This window comes from Ascaphus truei, chromosome 2 (genome assembly GCF_040206685.1).
Source record: "Ascaphus truei isolate aAscTru1 chromosome 2, aAscTru1.hap1, whole genome shotgun sequence".
Taxonomy (NCBI): domain Eukaryota; kingdom Metazoa; phylum Chordata; class Amphibia; order Anura; family Ascaphidae; genus Ascaphus; species Ascaphus truei.
This window is the reverse complement of record NC_134484.1, coordinates 298,046,133-298,067,912: the sequence shown is the minus strand read 5'-3', so window position 1 is coordinate 298,067,912 and position 21,780 is coordinate 298,046,133.

Genomic DNA, 21,780 nt, shown 5'->3' with positions numbered 1-21,780 from the left:
CACACACACACACACACACACACACACACACACACACACACACACACACACTGACTGACACACATATACACACACACTGACTGACACACACACACACACACTGACACACACACACACACACACACACACACACTGACTGACACACACACACACACACACACACACACACACACACACACTGACTGACACACATATACACACACACTGACTGACACACACACACACACACACACACACACACACACACACACACACACACACACACACACACACACACACACACACACACACACTGACTGACACACATACACATACACACACACATACACACTGACTGACACACATATACACACACACACTGACTGACACACATATACACACACACACTGACTGACATACACATACACATACACACACACACACACTGACACACACATACACACACTGACACACACTGACTGACACACATACACACACTGACTGACACACATACACACACTGACTGACACACATACACACACACACTGACTGACACACATACAAACACACACACTGACTGACAAACATACACACACACAGACTGACACACACTGACTGACACACACACTGACAGGTATCACAGGTGCGGCAGAAAGCCGATGCCTCCCGTGATACTCCCGGCCAGTAGAAACTCTGGGTCAGCCTCGTACGGGTAACCCCCTGATGCCCGGCCAGCGGGATTGCATGCGCTAAGTGCAACAAATGTGCGCGGTACTTAGTAGGTACCACCAACTGACTTTTGGCTGTCCATGGTCTGTCCGGAGCTGTCGGGGCTTTTTCCCGGTATAAGAGTCCCAGACGCCACAGGATCCGCTCGGATCAGAACTCAGAGGCCGGTTTAGCAGCACGCTGCCTCATGCCACCCAGCTCGGGTCCGTCCGTACATCATCCCGGAACGTCTGGCACTGCTCCAGCCCACTGGCCCTAGTCACACAGTTTGGGATATCAGTCTCAGTCAGGGCAGGCTCCGCTCGACTTACCCGGTCAATTTTCTCCAGAACGACTACGACTGGGGGTTCCAAGGCCTGGGAAGGGATAGTTTCAGAATTGGGACCCTGAACCGCAGCTGAGTCCAGGACGGGACCACGGCGACTCTTGCTGCGAGTCACCGCAGCTACAGCTATAGCATCATCATCCTCCTCATAGCTGCATCGGAGTCGACCCAAGTCATTGCCCAACAGTACAGGAGCATCTAAGCTGGGCAGAATGCCGACATCACGGATGCCTTGGCCCGCACCCCAGTCCAAGAACACACGGGCCACTTGGAGGGATTTGCTGCCCCTATCTGCCAGAGTCACCCTCATCCCCTCCCCAAGTAGAAGATGCTCTGGCCCGACCATATCTGGCTGAACCAAAGTAACAGCAGCACCGGAATCCAGCATACCAGCGGTCATCCGGTCCCCAATGGTCACCGGTCAAAGGTGCTTGATCCGGACATCCGTGGGACCAAAACCGACTGTGGCAACCTGGGAAGCTGGTTCGACTGGAACAAAGGGGTTGGTCACTTGAGTCACTGCGACTGGCACCGGGAACGTAGGGGAGGGTGCTGGATCATCTGGGCTGCCTATCCAGGCGACGACCTAGGCTGCTTGAGTACATTGCCCAGCCCCTGCACCCTGGGGCTGGGGAAGCTTGGGACAGTCGCATTTCATGTACCCAGTCTGGTTGCACCTGAACCATCGCCGTTCATGGATGAATTCGGTATGAGCAGGGCGGGTGCTGTTAGGCGCTGCGGCTGGCCGCCAGGAGCTCATGCTGGTTCGGGCAGCATCAGGCTGGGTAGGCTGTAATGGTACTGTTGGTTTAAGGGGCACTGTGGGCCGCCTCCAGAGATGAGGACGTGCGGCTACAAAGTCATTGGCTAGGGCCGCCACTTGCCTCGCACTGGCCGGTTTGCAGTCGGTGACCTACTCTCGTATCTCAGGCAAGCATTTTAGCATGAACTGTTCTTTGACCATCAGGTCATGGAGTGCCTTAAATGTTGTTACCTCACACCCGGCAATCCATCTTTTAGAATTGTGCTCTAGCCGGGACATGAACTCGAGGTGCGTGTCTTGGGACCCCTTGTTCAGGGCTCTGAACTGGGTCCGGTTGGTCTCTGGGGTAATAGCATACCGTGCCAGGAGAACCTCCTTCACAACTGGGTAGTCCTTTGCATCCTCCCGGTCCATCTCACGGTGTGCCACAGCTGCTTTGCCACGCAGCTGAGGGACCAGGTATTTGACCCAGTCCTCCTCAGGTAGGTCATGCATGTCACAATAGTTCTCAAAGGACCACAGATATCCATCAATATCATCCGTGTCCTCGCAAAACGCGGCAAAGCTGCTATACTGGATTCGGGGTGCCCGACTGGCATGGGACCTCCTACTTCCCAATGATGAGCGGTTGGGTGCGTGAGCCATCAGGAGGTGGAGCAGGGTGACTCGCTCAGCAGCGGTGGCCTCGCTGCCTAGGTCATCCAGCGCAGCCGGATGTATGCTGGCATGCCCACCTCCACTGCAGGCGGCTCCGTCGAATCCTCCTCTGACTCCTCACCGGAGTTGGCTGGTGATTCCTGAAGTCCAGAGGGGCCCGAAACTGCCTCAGGACTGGCCGGTGCTTCAGCTCTAACCCCTGAGCTCTGCGCCTCAAACTCTAGCACGTCGGCAATCTGCTGCGTCTTGTTGCGGTTTCCGGTAGGTATTCCGCACTCCTCACACCAGACAGCGATCTGGTCCTTAGTCCAGGACCGATACTTGGCTGGCATCCTTGTAGTCTTGTCTATACGTTGACTAAACTACAGGGACTGGTAAGGGTGTGTGTCTGAGTATTGTACAGCTGTAACTCTGAGTTCTGTGGTCTTCAAAATGGAGACCTCACTCAGGACAGATAATCCCTGAAGAATATCGGTGCTGAGCCTGGTGATTCCACCTGCTGCCAAAAGAAAATAACGGGAGACCAGGACTAATACCAGGGATCAATATCGCCACACACAAGAGTTTATAAAATTAATTTATTGGAAAAACATATCCACAACTATACAAAAGACACAAACATCACACATACCAAACTGGGGAAACTGAGGGATACCCTGCCTAACTAGTCACAGGGACCTACTGGCAGAGATTTCCCCTGTTCTTTCTCTTTGCCCAGTGCCTGCAGGACTGGTTTTCAGGCCTGAGACCATCACTGGATTGGACACTGCAGTTCTCCCTGTCACAGCAACACCTCTGTAACTCTCTACAGGCTCTGTCTGCTAGGGGTCTTCCTCCCCACCTTTTTGTACACTTAAAACATAACATTGCAACACTCAGGGCCAGCAGCTGCCCACATGCTGGCCCTGATTGGTGGGTAGGACTGCAGCATAACATTTGCAACAATTCTATGCATACCTATTAACCCCTGATTCCTGAGGTGCTGGAACCAAGCAAAGACATACATACATATATACATAACATACAATACAATACCAATATATTACTGACAGGTAGGGGTAATGGCAGACTTAACCTTTATTAACAGCAGCCATATTTCCCCCTACCGTCACACTCATCTTTTCCAAATCTCTTCAAGATCATGTACTTCACACCAGGCTCGTTCTCGCCCGTCTCCTATCTAACCATCTCTACACCAAACTGAAGAAGTGCCCCTTTAACAAGACTTCCACAGCCTTCCTTGGCTATGTCATCTCTGACCAGGGGTTTAGTATGGACCCCGAAAAGCTGAAAGCCATACTGGAGTGGCCTCAGCCGAAGTCGTTAAGGGCTATTCAAAGTTTCCTCGGATTCTCGAATTACTATAGGAAATTTATTCTCAATTTTTCCACTGCCGTGGCTCCCATCACAGCCCTTACCAAGAAAGGAGCCGACCCCTCCTCCTTGCCCCCCGAAGCCATTGCGGTCTTTGAAACCCTCAAGAAAATCTTCGTTTCCACACCCATCCTCCGCCATCCAGATACCTCTCTCCCTTTCACTCTGGCGGTGGACGCCTCGGACTCTGGAGCAGGTGCAGTGCTCTCTCAAAGAGCTGGTCCCCAGGACAAGCTACATCCATGTGGGTTCTTCTCTAAGAAATTTTCTTCGGCCGAGAGGAATTACGATGTCGGGAACAGGGAACTACTGGCCATAAAGATGGCTCTTCTTGAATGGTGACATCTTCTGGAGGGCACCCGCGAACCCATTTCTATTCTCGCGGATCACAAACAGGGGAGGTATGTAACAGGGACTTATCCCTGTTAAGAAACTTGCCTCTAATCCAGCTGTGTGCTGGTTAATTGCACACCAGCAATCAGCCGGACTCCATCTGGCTGATAAGAAATATAGAAAAAGCCTGTTCCCAGAAAAAGTAAGAGGATTCCTGAGCACACAATTGGGGCTGACCCAGGAAGGACAACCCAGAGATTCACTAGTCCACAACTGGGCTGACCTTGGGAACAACAGATGTCTTGAGCTGCATAAGGACTGCAGACTGACAGCAAGACAAAGGGGACAATATTTCTAAACCTGAATCCTGATATTGCTATAGCACATAAGGGTTCCGACCCAGGAGAGCAGAGAAGCCTTTCCCTACAACTACAAGAAACAGATAAGACTTTCTTATGGGACTGTTATATATATATATAAATTTGGGGCTGGTAATTAGCTTAGCTAACCACCCAGTTAGAGAGGGCTGGACTACATGTGTAGATATCCTAGAACGCAGAGTAGGGTTTCTTTTGCTTATTTTGAATGTTTTTGCTGTGTTAAAGGGACAGGAGCAATAAAGCCTAAATTTAGTTTCACTTTAAACGGTCTCCAATGCGTACCTCTACACCCGTCTCTTACAGGCAGGTTAAGTTGTTGTTTTTTTATGCTCTTAATTTTGAGCTTATTATACTGAATAACGTCTTCTAACACTCACTGATACCCACAAGTTGCTAAACGTAGGAGATTATTGATAGAGCACTAGCTCATAGTGCTAGTTGGGAGATATTAACCAATAGGGATATTGTTAAAAGGTTGTTAATATATGTGGTTCTACCATTTTCCTTCCATCCATTGGGAATGGGGGGGTTAACGCATAATAGTATGTTTATTGGGGACAATTGCCCCCAATAAACATAGCAATACACAACATACAATACAGTAATGGGCAACATTACTATTATCCACAAATGGATAATAGTGCAGTTGTCCATTTAAAATACATACAGAACAATAAATACATTAAATACATATAGCACTCACCCATGTCCGGCTGCCACGATGAAGGCCATCCTCATCTTCATCCTGCCCATGCCCCATCCGCTTCTGTAAAACAGAAACAAGAATAAAAACATCCAATGTAATGTCCCCTAACTCCTTAATCACCATAGCAGTTATTAACCGCTACAGTCATTAAGGGGTTAACCCACCCTCACCCACATACCCTCCCCCACTCCCCCCCTCCCCCTGAGGCCTAACCACGCTCACCCACTACCCACAAGGGAGGCCTACCCACATACCCTTGGGGCCAATACCCCCTCCCCCCACACCAACACATACAGTAAAATAATGTGCCAAATAACTATTATCCACATAGGGATAATACATTATTTGGCCATTATTAAACACATTAAATACCATAGTAAAATAAAGAAAATTCTACTAACCTCATCAATAAGAAGGCCCCGTCGCCAGCATCATCCTTGTGGTCCGTTGCCAAAATAATACATAGCCAATACATTGCAATGACATTCACATATCAACGAACCCCTTCATCACCTTATAGAATACTAACCGCAAAGGTAATTAAGGGGTTAAGCCATCCTGGCCACATACCTTTGTACAGTGGCTTCATCATGAAAAAATACAATAAAAATAAAAGAAACAATATATATATATACATATATATACACACATATATATATATATACACACATGATGAACCAATATACAACTAAATGTGTCAGGGTTAACAAAAACATGCTTCAATAAAAATACCACTTATCCATAACATCCTCAATGAAATACAATGCCATTTCCAAAACAAATCTAATGTAATTATCCGATCTAAAGCATCAAATGCCAATCAAAAGTCTCAAATGCCACTTAAAACATTGCATTTACATTGTATACATGCTGCATAAAATGTAAGCTACATGTAGACGCTGCAAATCAATGTTAACAATACAATATTTCAAATAAAATAGCATTACATCAAAAGAAGTATACAATGTAATCCAATAAAGTCGCCATCAATTAACATACATGAATTACATCCCAAAACAATTAAAATAGCATCCATACCAATTACACAATTAACTATTGCAACCGTTACAGAGAACAAGGTACCATCATACAAAATAGGACACCAACAATTACAATATACTAAAGCAAGCCTCACCATTACCTACAGTACAGCATAGAAGCCCAAAAATTACATCTATCTAATTATACAATACATTGAACACACATCTATGCATAGCCAAAATCATTTACAATACTGCAAAGAAAGCTTTTACAACATTATCATTTCTTACCCTGTATGTATATATCTCTCTAGACATACATACATACATACATACATACATACATACAGTGGCAAGAAATTATGTACAATAAAATAAATAAAACATACTGGACACCCAACAAGCTCCTATTGAACCCCCAAAATAACCACAACATATATATAAGCATATGAGTGTCACAGATGAGTGCTACTGAGCATGGCAATATATATTTAAAATCAGAGACAGAACATAAAACACAGACAGAGCTCAGTTTTTAGCACATCCAGTGAAACTCATATACGGTACAGTGCCTAAATATATATGTATAAATATCGAGTAAAATGGTCTTTTAGTTTAACATTTTGGCCAAAATTGTTGTAAGCCCCTGAGCCAACTGCACGGCAGACCACAATTCAGGGGTCCCTAACGCTAATATAAATTCTTAATAACCTGTGTAGTAACAGGAAGAATGATTTATAGTAAATCTGTTAATATTAGTTGCAAAGTTCTAAGTCTGACTGAAGCTTTTATTAACCTGTACATTACCAGGAAAAGCACTCTGTATTAGAGTTGTCACAACCATACTGCAAGCCAGCAAGTTCCCCTGAGCGGAAGATGCTATGGAGTGAGCCCTTAACCATTTAAATGTGGGAGGGAGGGGGTGAGCTACAATTAGGAAGGAGGTTGCCACCCTCCAAACAGCCAAGACTAGCTGAACAACAATTGTGGTCTGCCGTGCAGTTGGCTCAGGGGCTTACAACAATTTTGGCTAAAAATGTTAAACTAAAAGACCATTTTACTCGATATTTATACATATATATTTAGGCACTGTACCGTATATGAGTTTCACTGGATGTGCTAAAAACTGAGCTCTGTCTGTGTTTTATGTTCTGTCTCTGATTTTAAATATATATTGCCATGCTCAGTAGCACTCCTCTGTGACACTCATATGCTTATATATATGTTGTGGTTATTTTGGGGGTTCAATAGGAGCTTGTTGGGTGTCCAGTATGTTTTACAATTGTTGTTCAGCTAGTCTTGGCTGTTTGGAGGGTGGCAACCTCCTACCTAATTGTAGCTCACCCCCTCCCTCCCACATTTAAATGGTTAAGGGCTCACTCCATAGCATCTTCCACTCAGGGGAACTTGCTGGCTTGCAGTATGGTTGTGACAACTCTAATACAGAGTGCTTTTCCTGGTAATGTACAGGTTATTAAAAGCTTCAATCAGACTTAGAACTTTGCAACTAATATTGACAGATTTACTATAAATCATTCTTCCTTTTACTACACAGGTTATTAAGAATTTATATTAGCGTTAGGGACCCCTGAATTGTGGTCTGCCGTGCAGTTGGCTCAGGGGCTTACAACAATTTTGGCCAAAAATGTTAAACTAAAAGACCATTTTACTCGATAATTATACATATATATTTAGGCACTGTACCGTATATGAGTTTCACTGGATGTGCTAAAAACTGAGCTCTGTCTGTGTTTTATGTTCTGTCTCTGATTTTAAACAATAAAATAAATAAACACATGAAAAAAGCAAAAAAAAACACAGTTACATTAAATACATTTCTTTCGTTAACTTACCATTACTTGACCCACTCACCGACTCCCGTTGATCAGCTTACACACGAACCAATCCACGAACAGGAACCCATAAAATAATAAACCAGAACATAATAAACATTAAAATGATAAAACACGACAATCCAGGGGTCTTCTACTTGTAATCCATCTTCATCTGTATTCTTCTATCTTCTTCCGGGGTCTTCTTCCCATCTGCTGCCACGCCCTGGTCTTCTTTCTTCTCCGGAGGCCCTTCCTCCTCGGCGTCTGGCTTCAAAATGAGACGACATAGGCTTTTAAAGGCCTATCACGTCACATTTTCATCATGGTTCCCACGGCCCTGATTGGGCCGTGAAAACCATGTGTTTTGGCCGATGCAAAAAAAAATGATAACGTCAATCAGAATGGCTTTGCTTCAATTGCCTTTAAGATCACGTCATTAAAAGAAACATGGCCCGCCTCACATGGTACGACAGCCAATCAGAGCGTGGAACTCCATCCCAACTCTGATTGGCTCTAGTAGACCATGTGACAGAGGCTTGGGGAAGAACGGATATGACGTCATTGAAAGCCTGTCACATGGTACTAGAACCAATCAGAGTAGGGATGGATGGAGCATTAGCAGGATGAAGATGAGGATGGCCTTCATCGTGGCAGCCGGACATGGGTAAGTACTACATGTATTTAATGTATTTATTGTTCTGTATGTATTTTAAATGGACACATGCACTATTATCCATTTGTGGATAATAGTCATTGTGCCCATTACTATACTGTATGTTAGGGGGGTATAGGTGTTGTTGGGGTAATATATATATATATATATTACCCCAACAACACCTATACCCCCCTAACATACAGTATAGTAATGGGCACAATGACTATTATCCACAAATGGATAATAGTGCAGTTGTCCATTTAAAATACATACAGAACAATAAATACATTAAATACATGTAGTACTTACCCATGTCCGGCTGCCACGATGAAGGCCATCCTCATCTTCATCCTGTTAATGCTCCATCCATATATATATATATCTTTAGTTAGTGTGGGGCTGTTGTGTGTGTTTTCTTTTTATTGTGGGTAGCGGGGGTGGGTGAAGGGGGTATTAGCCCCAACGGTGGTTTGTTTAGGGCTTGCGGGTGGGTAGCGGGAGGCCTTAACCCCTTCATGACCGTAGCGGTATTAACTGCTACGGTCGTGAAGGGGTTAAGTGCACCCGCAACTCCCCCGCAAGCCCTAAACAAACAACAAGGGCCAAATACCCCCTTCACCCACCCCCGCTACCCACAATAAACCTGGCACTGCTGTTTAACCCTTTCATTGCCTTAGCGGTTAGCCGCTAAGGTAATGAAGTGGCCTTTAAATGCATTTTTCCTGCCTCGGATGCATGCCGGGGGAGGGTCCGGTGCTGGTATTAATGGTATCAGCTCCGGAGACCACCGGCATCAATCCCAGCCAGGAAAAAGGCCTGATTTTTTCCTAAGTGCCGATCCGCCACTCATCAGCAGCCTCTCACCATCAACTTGCCAACTTTTTCTTGTGTGGCTGATTCGCCAGGAAAACACCATTCTAGAGTGGCGAATAGCTCTGCTTAGCTACTCGCCACTGCTAGAATACAGCATGGCGGAAAATGTGTATATTTTTGGCGGAAAGTGTCTTCTCGCCTCGCCACCGGCGGAAAAAAAAAACCGCCAACCAAACTGGTGTTTTTTTTGATTCTCGCCACTTTCTCGCCCCTTACTGAATAGGGATAGGCATTTTTGGCGGGAAAGTTGCGAGAATTGCCTTTCTGCTGCTTACTGCATGAACCCCATGATGTCTAGCAGGTACTAAGAGACAGATATTAATATCTCTCTTAATTTTAATATTACACGGTAATATTTAGTCTTATTGGGAGCGTCATGCGTGCCGGAATGTATTAATATGTCTCGCGTGCCAGTAAGTACAACTGAAGTTATGAAGTTATTTAGATAGGAAAAGCAGTTTTTAAACGTCCTTGGGTGGGAGGAGTTTTACTCTGGGGAAAACTGTCAACCTCACCACTGATTTATGAGAGGGGCTGGGTTTAGGTTGTGTTCAATGGGAAATAATTGTATAAGAACCAGGCCCAGCCTATGCCTATTGTCTTTTTTCGTGTCTTAGTGATTTTTGAAGATTGCTGTATGAATTGCCAGTCCAGAATTATGACTGTTTCATCATTCCAACTTTAAGTAATTGCATATTTTGTCTGTTATTTGTATAATCTCGTGTGTTCACCTTTTTCAAGGAATAAATTATATTTTATCATATCTAAGCCTCGTTCAGTTCAACCCAGTTATAATTTTTGTGTGTATTATTAATAGCCTGTCACAAAGTTACCGTCACAATGATGATATGCCACCACCCTGTATCTAAAGCTATATGCAATGTAAAGAGCATGACATATTTAATCTGCACTATGAAGATAAGAATGTCTATAGCTTTCAGGGTTTTATTTGCAAAGTCCTGCGTCACAAACTAGGCTCAGAATGCAATACAGTGATTTTACAAAATACAGGCAGTCCTCGGTTATCCGACGCAATGCGTTACTCAAAATGGCGTCGGATAGCGAAACGTTGTAAAGCGAAACCCGTTTTCCCATAGGAACACTGTTTCAATGAAACGTTCCGTTCCTGAAGGCATTTTTAATGCTAAAATACACAAAATATTTTACTCAAACAATAAGATTATGCTGCACACACATACATTATGATGTAAAGATTCTATTTATTGAATCCAGAACTGTATAATAAAACTATTAGACGTGTTTAAAGGCCTAAATACCCCACTAAACCTTCACACAGACTGATCTGGACGATTTCCCTGACTGCAGCTTTCTGATTGACATAATGTTGTAACTTTGCAAAGCGTCGTAAGAGCGTCGGATAAGCCATTTTGGCGTCGTAAAACCGGCCATAGGGATGCATTGGACAGCGTCGGATAAGCCATTCGTCGTAAAGCGAAGCGTCGTAAAATGAGGACTTACTGTATGTATGTCTGCAACTAACGATGACAGATCAGCGATCTCTTCCCCCTTCCTCCCCCCTTACCCTTTCCCACCCACCTCCACCTCATTCTCCCACCACCACCCCTCCTCCTCCCCTTCCTTCCCCCTCCCCTCCCCCTCCCCTCCTCCTCCTTCCCCCTCCCCTCCCCCTACCCCCCTGATCTACCTCCTGCTCCTCCCTCCCCTCCCCTTCCTCTCCCATTCCCCCTCCCTTTCCCCCCTTCCCTACCCCTCCTTTCCTCCCCCCACACCCCTATTACCCCACGCCCAGACCAAAGGAAATGTTGATATGCTACTACCCTGTATCTAAAGTTATCCGCAATGTAAAGAGCAAGAGGTATTCAATGTGTACGACGAAGATTCTAAAGGATCTAAAGGTTTCAAGTTTTTATTTGTAAAGTAATCTCAAGATGTGACAAAGCAGTTTTGCAAAATACGCAGCAGTGGATTTACTATATTTCCTGCTGATGGTGTAGCGGCGGTGTGTTCCCACGGAGTGATACACTCCCTGTCTTTTGGACACTACACATCTGCCGGTTGTGTGTCTTCCTACACCTTAAGGTATATCTGCATTTACCATTGGGTCATAGCAGGTTAGCCTTGGTTCTGTAGCTGATATCCAAGCCACGTCAATTACCATATTGATACCATAGGCTGTGTGAGACAGTATTAATACAGCAGTTCTACACTGGTCCCTTAACTATATTATATAGTAGGCTGTTCAACTACAGCACGGGATTCTGAATACTCGTCATGAATCTCCTATATGTCTAATCTACATAGCTGTTACAGCTATGTTACCTTGATTACAGTCACGTGCTGTTTGAATTGTGTTTTGATTTTAAACCTCTATATTTTATATTCATTGATGACAATAAAATAATTTTAATATTATCATTATACATAATGTCGTGATTGAGTGCTCATATACTAGGTTTCCCTTTTTTCTCTTGTACACATAATCTCACCTTACCTAGTAAGCACCTCACCCTGTTTACTCTCTAGCTGTGCGGGAGCTCCCCTTTTTTGTGTGTAGCAACTGCTAATCTGGCCATTATTCACAAAGAGGGTAAAGACCCTATGGAATGCGGTAGCTATAGGCCGATCTCTCTTCTAAACAACGATCTGAAACTATACAGCAAAATCTTGGCGAACAGGTTAGATCCTATTTTGCCGAGATTGATCCACATAGATCCGGTTGGATTTGTGTTGGGTAGACAGGCTTCAGATAACACTCAGAAAATAATAAATATAGTGTACCATGTCCATCTCACTGGAACCAGAGCTATCCTTTTGAGCCTAGATGCAGAGAAGGCGTTCGATAGAATAGACTGGGCATTCTTAGATAAAACATTGCAGCAATTCGGATTTAAAGACATGTTCCTAGAAGGAATACAAGCATTATACCAAAAACTGACAGATTTAGTTAAACTACCAGGGAAAGGGTTGGACCCAATAAAAATTAAGAATGGCACAAGACAGGGATGCCCATTATCCCCTCTTCTATTCGCCCTAACGATTGAACCCTTAGCCGCAAATATACGAACACATGAAAATATACAGTGTATAGTAATTGGAAAAACAAATTACAAAGTTTCTCTTTTTGCAAATGATATTATTTTAACACTAACAAGCCCCCACACTTCTCTACCCAATCTCCAAAAAGCCTTGTCAGATTTTGGGAAAATCTCAGGATATAAAATCAATAATGATAAGTCAGAGGCCATAAACTTGAATCTTCCAGACCCTGAAGTTAAACTGTTAACAATGAATTTCAACTACAGATGGAGTTCCTCTCATATTATATATTCGGGAGTAAATATGACTAGGTGCTACCACTCTCTATATCAAAGCAACTACCCACCCCTATTCAATAAGATGAATTTTTTTTTAGCAAGCTGGGAAGGTTTCCAGGTGTCAGGGATCGGGAGAATAATATTAGTAAAAATGAATATACTCAGATACCTGGATCGGAATTTAAAAATCTACAAAATAAAATATTCCACTACATTTGGCTGGGCAAAAGGCCCAGGACAGCCAGATCAGTTATGCTCACTTCAAAATAAGAGGGGGTATGGGTGTCCCGGATGTCTCAAAGTACTACCAAGCGGCCCAATTTCGGCAAGTGGTGGGCTGTAATGCTGACCCAGCCCAATATTGCTGGTTAGCCATTGACTCTCAGTACGCCAGAACGTCTTCTCTGCTGATGTCCTTATGGGCCCTGGGATAAAGGTACTACAGGTGAAACAGTTTGAGCTGGGACCTATGAGATGTACATGGGAGGTATGGACCAAGTCTAAGTCCACGCTTCTAGTGTGTTTGATGGCGGCGCAATGTGTGACGTCACCGTCGCCGCTAGAGAAAGTTGTAATTCGCTTTGCGGCGACGTCGCGGGCGACCAGGTCATTGATTGGTTCAGAGGCTGTCACATGTGGCGACAGCCTCTGAAAAATCTAATTTGACCTTCTTCCAAATTTCGCGTCGCTGGCGTCGTGTCACGCTTTCTATAAGCTCACGCGATGGCGACAATACATTTGTTTTCGGGTGACGTCGCATCACCATCGCTGGCACTATAAGTGCAGCCCAAGAGTAAATTTAAACTTATATCACCCACCTCACAACTTATTCCACTTTTTAACAATCCACATTTTTCCCTAGGATGTGATACCAAACAATTTGATCAATTCAAAGCTAAAAATATTAGGACAATTGCCGACTTCTTACATAACAGGAAATTCCCTAGCTTTCCGGAGCTACAAACCAGTTATGAGACCCCAGACTTCTCTATGTTTAAATATTTACAGATTCTGCACTTTCTGCAAAAAATGTCCTCAAAATTAGAATTTCCTCCTCTCTCAAGTTTTTAAGTATTATATAGAAGAGGTACTTACTAAAAAGGCCGGATCACAAAAATATGTGGGTATGGAGGCCGCGGGGGACACCCCTGATCACAACTATATGCTCAAACGGGCGGCCGATCTAAATCTGGAAATTGATAGAGGATTGGGAGGATATTTGGGATTTTGCCGCAAAGACCTTTATTTCTACAACTATCAAAGAAAATATTTACACATTCTATATCACTGGTATCTAACCACAAGTCGTCTAAAGCAGATCTACCCAGCAACATCAGACCTGTGCTGGAGGGGTTGTGGACAAAGAGGTTACATGATACACATTTGGTGGTCATGCCCAGCAATTCAAATGTATTGGAGCACTGCCCAAACTATTATTAAAGATGTAACAGATCTTTCGATCCCGATAGACCCATTGACTTGTCTCCTGGCAAAACCAGTTGAAGATATAAGCCGGCCTATGAGTAGGTTAATATCATTTATACTGACAGCGGCTAGATGTGTTGTGGCGGATTCCTGGAAGAAGCTGCCCCCTCTAGGCGAACTGTAGAAAAAAACATAACCGAGGGGATGCGGAGGGAAAAAATGACAGCGTTCCTAAAACATACTACAGATTAATTTTATAAAACATGGGATCCTTGTACTACAAAATTTAATACAAAACAGTCAAACAGAAAATCTAAACTGTTGTGCGGAGGAGGAGGTCTCCTATCCCCCCCCTTCTCTTCCTCCTCCATCCCTCTCCCCCTACTTGGTTGTCCTCTCTCCTCTTTCTTTTGGTATTCTTCCTCTTTGTTCTTATTACCTCGCAATATAGTATACAATCACCCTGTTAGAACCGAGCTTCCAATAGTAACCGTATTAAAATGGACTTAATGTCTAATCATCTGCAATTTAAGCATAACGAGAATATAAGTACATAGCTAAGAGTGTTTGTATGATAATCCTATAGTATCCCATTTATATTATTCCTACTCATTGTATATGAACGTTCGCTCGTGAGTATTGTTTGAGTTCTGATGTCTGTGGTGTGTACTATGCGGATGTTACGCCGGTGCTGCACGCAGACCAGACCCGTCCCCTGAGCTGAAGGAGGAAGTGGTAATACATGCACCCACAGCAAAGGGAGCGTGTCCAGAGTGTGGTATAAAGTGTTGCCAGGCCAGGTGTAGTAAGGTAGACAATACTTGCCGGTACCGGTTGTAGAGATAGAGTGAAGAATGCCTTGCCGAGGTCAGGGAGTGGAGAGCGGAGATAGGTCGTAGTCCAAGCCATGTTCAAGGAGTTACCAGAGTGACTCCTAGGAGTGCCGAGATCGAGAGCCAGAGGGGGTAGTCGTACAAGCCGCGTCAGAACCTTTGAAAATACTGAGAGAATCCAGAAGTACTTCCATACAGAGACTCTGTCGAGCAAAGACTGAGAGCAGAGAGGAGCTAGATAAAGCAGGAAGGTCCAATTAGGAATGGAGGAGGGACAGGAAGAGCTACAGGGAGACACTGCAGATTGGTGCAAGCATAACAGGCCAGGTGAGTCTTGTTGGTAACCTGAGTATGCCTGTGCGGTGTGCGGGGGCGGAGGCTGAGGTCCAGGGGACGGAAAGAAGAGTGTGCAGAATGAGCGTGCTCCGTAACGCGTGAACGCGCGTGGACCGAGCCAGTGGATGGTGCAGGTGTGCGCACGGGAGGGCGTGGGCGCGCCCGGGCTGAGCAGAGGAATCGCAGAGGGGAGTGATCCTGCGACAGCGGCAGGGGCGGGGAGCTGCAGAGGCCGGTAAGGCAGGATTGTTTTGTGTGTCCAGGGACTCCCTGAGGGAAGAGAGTGCTCTGTGTGGGGAGCGTGGAGAACGCCGATTCCTGACAGTACCCCCCTCTTCAGGAACGGCCTCAGGACGGTCCATGAACGGTTTCTATGGAAACTTTTTCCTGAAGGACTTAAGAAGGGCCGGGGCATGAATGTCCTTTAAAGGTACCCAGGATCTCTCTTCAGGGCCAAAGCCCTTCCACTGCACCAAGAACTGGAGCTGGCCCCTGAATAGGCAAAAATCCAAAAGAGAGTGAACTTCGTATTCCTCGTTATTTTGGACAGTAATGGGGTCCGGTTTATGAGTCTGATCCGGAAAGAAGTGACAGGAGATGAATGGTTTTAAGAGGGACACATGAAAGACATTGGGAATCTTCATACTGGGTGGTAGTTGGAGCCAAAATGCCACTGATTGATTTGTTCACAAATAGGAAAGGGACCCAGGAACTTAGGTGCCAGTTTAGGAGATGGTACCTTGAGGTGGATATTCTTAGAGGAGAGCTATACAAAATCCCCTGGTTTGTAACTGGGCGCCGAACGACGACGATGACGATCGGCCTGTATTTTCGATCTGCCGGAGGAGTCGAGAAGGGTAGACTGAATCCTGGACCATGCGGTTTGGAGGGAAGAAATGCGTTCATCTACGGCAGGTACTCCGGCAGGGATGTTGGGGATGGAAAGACAGGGAGGGTGGAACCCATAATTTATAAAGAAAGGCGACTCTTGTGTGGCCTCGTTTTTGGCAGAATTGACGGCGTACTCTGCCCAAGAAAGGAGTTGAGCCCAATAATCCTGGAAATCGTATATGAAACATCTCAGATACTTCTCCAGGGATTGATTGATTCTCTCCGTTTGTCCATTGGACTGAGGATGATAGGCGGAAGAGAAAGAAGAAGAGATGCCCAATCTCTTCGTGAAAGCTCTCCAAAATTTGGATATGAACTGAGAACCTCTGTCAGAAACAATGGACGAAGGGATCCCATGAATCCGGAAAATCTGCTCCGTAAAGATATCAGCAAGGGCAGGGGAGGTGGGTAATCCTTTAAGTGGAATAAAATGGGACATCTTCGAGAACCTGTCCACGACCACCAAGATAGTGTTCATTCCTCTGGACCTGGGCAACTCCACGATGAAGTCCATCGAAATGTGGGACCAGGGGTGGTCGGGAACTGGAAGAGGTAACAGAAAACACTGAGGCTTTTGACGGAGAGTCTTGCTTTGAGCGCACGTGGGGCAGGCGCGGGTAAACTCCAGAATATCTTGAGACATCCTTGGCCACCAGAAATTCTGACGAATGAGATCAGTAGTCTTCTTAAAACCTGGATGACCTGCAGATTTAGAGGAGTGACCCCAAGACAGGACCTCTGGAATAAATTTGGAAGGTACGAAGAGTTTGTTGTCGGGAACGACCAAGTCCTTAAGAATGCGTCTCTGGGAGTGCAAAATTTTGTCAAGATTCTTGAAAGAAGACGTGGCGAGAATCCTCTCTTGTGGAAGGATAGTCTCCAAAGGTTCCTCTGGTCTCTCTTCAGAAGAATGTATTCGGGAGAGTGCGTCTGTCTTTACTTTCTTGGTCCCGGGGATATAGGAAAGGTGAAAATCGAATCGAGAAAAAAAAAGAGCCCAACAGGCCTGTCGTGGACCAAGGCGTCGAGCGTTTTCTATGTAAAGAAGGTTCTTGTGGTCCGTGAGAATAGTAAACGGCTCTTTCGACCCCTCCAGCAGGTGTCTCCACTCTTGAAGAGCCATCTTCACGGCCAGAAGTTCCCTGTTACCCACGTCATAGTTCCTCTCGGCAGATGAGAATTTCTTGGAAAAATATGCACAGGGATGTAATTTATCTTGAGGCGTGGGTCTCTGAGAAAGAACGGCTCCAGCGCCGCAATCAGAAGCGTCGACCTCCAGGACGAAGGGAAGTTCAATGTTGGGATGATGGAGAATAGGTGCTGATATAAAAGCTTCCTTGAGTGTCTCGAAGGCGGAGATGGCCTCGGATGACCAAGCAGAAGGATCAGCTCCTTTTTTGGTGAGCGCAGTGAGAGGTGCCACAATGGTAGAAAAACTCCGTATAAACTTACGATAGTAATTAGTGAACCCTAAAAAACGTTGTATGGCCTTGAGAGAATTGGGTCTTGGCCATTCAGTGACTGCTTGAAGTTTACCGGAGTCCATCATAAACCCCTCATCGGAAATGATATACCCCAGGAACGGAGTAGAGGTCTGATGAAAGGTGCACTTCTCCAGTTTGGTGTACAAATGGTGTTCACGGAGACGGGAAAGGACGTAGGAGGTGTGGCGTATATGGTCCTGGAGATCTTTGGAAAAAATCAGGATATCATCCAAGTATACTATAACACAAACATTGAGTACCTTACTAAAGAGCACATTGGTAACATTAAAAAGAAACTTACCACACACAGTGTCTCTAATCATTTTTTAATAGCTCACAACTCAAACCCTCAAGGTTTAACCTATAAAGCCATTGAACAAGTAATGCCTCATTGGAGAGGGGGAAATAGAAATTTATCATTAATAAAATGAGAATCATACTGGATGTATGAACTACAAACAATGTCCCCTCTAGGTTTAAATTTAGACTTTGATGTGAAGCCTTTTTTATAAAGTTCTTTTATAATGTCAATTTGTATCATTCGTCATTTGTCATGATTTTAATCACACATTTCTTGTCTCCCTTTAGACCTCCTTAATATACCTAAGTTTTTAAGTTCAAGAAAGTTATGTAGAATGTTGTTATAGACTACTATTCTATATTTTATAAAAATTAATTTTATTGCGACGCTGAGTTCTAGGTTTTAAATAAATTGTAGTTTATATTTTTGGACTCCTTATATGTTGTGATATGGAGATAACATCAATGCACATATAATTATGAAATTTTCTGTAATAATACATATACATTTATTCAGAATACCCTGTATAACATGTAAATCAAGTACTAATTAGAATATCAGATACTTGAGACTTTTTAACAGCACAGTTTGCACTTTAGTCAAAAATAAATCGATATCCCTTTAAGACACTAATTAAGTGTTGATCCTATCAGTAGATAGGTTAGGGTATATAATCTAGTCACAATATCATCACCAACACTCCTGAAGAAATCCTAAGGGAAGAAACGCGTAGAGTGAAGGTGATTCACAGCCAGCCCGCCAAACCGGAACTCCCGAAGTCTCACTGACGTCACATCCGCCCTGCTGGAACGCAGGAGTGAGACGCACGCTGAGAAGAGGGAAGGAAAAACTGCACCAAGACACCGGAGACGAGATCCATTGCGTATCTAAATGCTTTTAAATAGCATACATCATGTGAGTGTATTGTTATATTTTTAACCACTTTAATACAGTTTTTAAACAGATCGCGCTATGTTGGCTTTTCTGTGATTAACCATTTAAGGAATACATTCCCACACCGAGGCTCCAGCCAGCTTATCATCACTGCAGAGATACACCCAAAGATACCTTTATGTACACAGTATCATCCTCACATTTGTGAGTATAATTACCAGCCGACCTAAAGAAGAATACTTATCCATTTGTCACAATACTGCACCATCAGTTTTATTTTTTATATCTCCACATGTTTGCGCTTCCCTTTGATCACCACGTCACCATATTCACCTGGGATTGAGAGAGCAGTCCTGCACTGGGTCACAGCAGCATTCAAAGGATTTGTTTGTATTACCTATATTTATTTAATTTATGGTTTATATATTAATGTTGGATTAACACGTGTTTAAAGCTTATAATAGAGCGCCACTTTTGATATATTATGTTTTGCACCTGAGTCAATGAAAGCGGCGGTAGAAGTCTTGAACTTATCGCCTGAAAGGGAGACTGGAAATGTAAGTTTCTTAGGGAGTTCACCTTTATGAAGGGGACGTGGAGACATTACACCCAGAGAGAGCCCCTCTGTACTCACTGGGTGTTCCCGTTTCCCGGACGCAGTGGACACTCCTGAACCAGATGCTCCATGGATCCGCAGTAGAAACACAATCCCCCGGCATGGCGGAACTGCCGTATCGGTGTGCGGATGCGTTGTACCCCCAATTGCATTGGCTCTGGCAACTCCAGTGCAGGACGAAGAGGTGTGGTAGCACTTGGAGGAGTAGGAGTGCTGCTGGGAGTACTGGAGAACGGAACTTGAAAGTTATGGAAGCGAGTGCGCTGACGCTCAGAGCGGCGTACCTGGATATGTTGATCCACTCGGACGGCCAAATCAATGAGGACCTCCAATTGATCCGGCCTGGATTGGCGAGAGAGTTCATCCTTGATGGGATCTGCCAGGCCTTGCCAGAATATGGAGACGAGAGCCTCTTGTCCCCAGTTAGTCTCGGCTGCTAGAGTCCGGAATTCCACAGCATACTGTGTCACTATTCGCCGTCCCTGAGTGATCTGGAGGAGAGAAACAGATGCCATCTCACGACGAGCGGGGGAATCGAATACTTGTTGAAACTCGGCTTTAAATGCCGGGTAATCTTGGGTAAGGTCAGAACGTCGCTCCCAAACCGGGGAAGCCCAAACCAGGGCACTGCCAGTGAGGAGGTTATAAATGTAGACTACCTTCTTGCGACCAGTATTATAGAGATGGGGGGCCATTTCAAACTGTACCTCACACTGGTTTAGGAAACCCCTACATTCTTGCGGTTCACCTGCAAAAGGCTTGGGGGGAGGAATCCTTACATCTGAGCTGCTAACTATGCTTGCGGAGTGGGGGCTTACATCTGGCGAAGTCGCGGTCGGTACTCGGTCTGAGAGTACTGCGACCTGGTGTGTAAGTGCCACAATTTGATCCGCCATGGCCTGGTTTTCCTGAAGCAGATTGGAGAGAAACTGTTGAAGTTCGGTCTGGTCTGCGTCTTGTGGGCTCGACATAATGTTACGCCGGTGCTGCCCGCAGACCAGACCCGTCCCCTGAGCTGAAGGAGGAAGTGGTAATACACGCACCCTCAGCAAAGGGAGCATGTCCGGAGTGGGGTATAAAGTGTTGCCAGGCCAGGTGTAGTAAGGTAGACAATACTTGCCGGTACCGGTTGTAGAGATAGAGTGAAGAATGCCTTGCCGAGGTCAGGGAGTGGAGAGCGGAGATAGGTCATAGTCCAAGCCGTGTTCAAGGGGTTACCAGAGTGAGCGTTGTCCTGGGAGTGCCGAGATCGAGAGCCAGGGGGGGTAGTCGTACAAGCCGCGTCAGAACCTGTGAAAATACTGAGAGAATCCAGAAGTACTTCCATACAGAGACTCTGTCGAGCAAAGACAGAGAGCAGAGAGGAGCTAGATAAAGCAGGAAGGTCCAATTAGGAACGGAGGTGGGACAGGAAGAGCTACAGGGAGACACTGCAGATTGGTGCAAGCATAACAGGTCAGGTGAGTCTTGTTGGTAACCTGAGTATGCCCGTGCTGTGTGCGGGGGCGGAGCCTGAGGTTCGGGGGACGGGAAGAAGAGTGTGCAGAATGAGCGTGCTCCATAACGCGTGTACGCGCATGGACCGAGCCAGTGGATGGTGCAGGTGTGCACTCGGGAGGGCGTGGGCGCGCCCAGCGCTGAGCAGAGGAATCGCCGAGGGGAGTGATCCTGCGACGGCGGCAGGGGCGGGGAGCCGTGGAGGCCGGTAAGGCAGGATTGTTTTGTGTGTCCAGAGACTCCCTGAGGGGAGAGAGTGCTCTGTGTGGGGAGCGTGGAGAACGCCAATTCCTGACAGCGGAACACTAATAAAAATATTTGAAATAAAAAAAACATAAGCAATTCGATCTTCATTATGAAAGACTGAGGTGGTACATACTTAGCTACCCCTATTGGTAACTCATACTCAGAATCAGAGGACCCACTAGTGCAAACTGGGGGGGTGCGCCCCCCTGAGGAGGCGCAACATTGTTTAGAGGGGGCACAGGCTTTGCCTTGCTGAACGCAGCATGATAAGGTGAGTGTGTGTGAGTGTGTATGAGAGAGTGTGTGTGAGTGTGAGAGTGTGTGTGTCATGGAGAGGGGGGTCAAAGAGAGACATGGAGAGGGGGGTCAAAG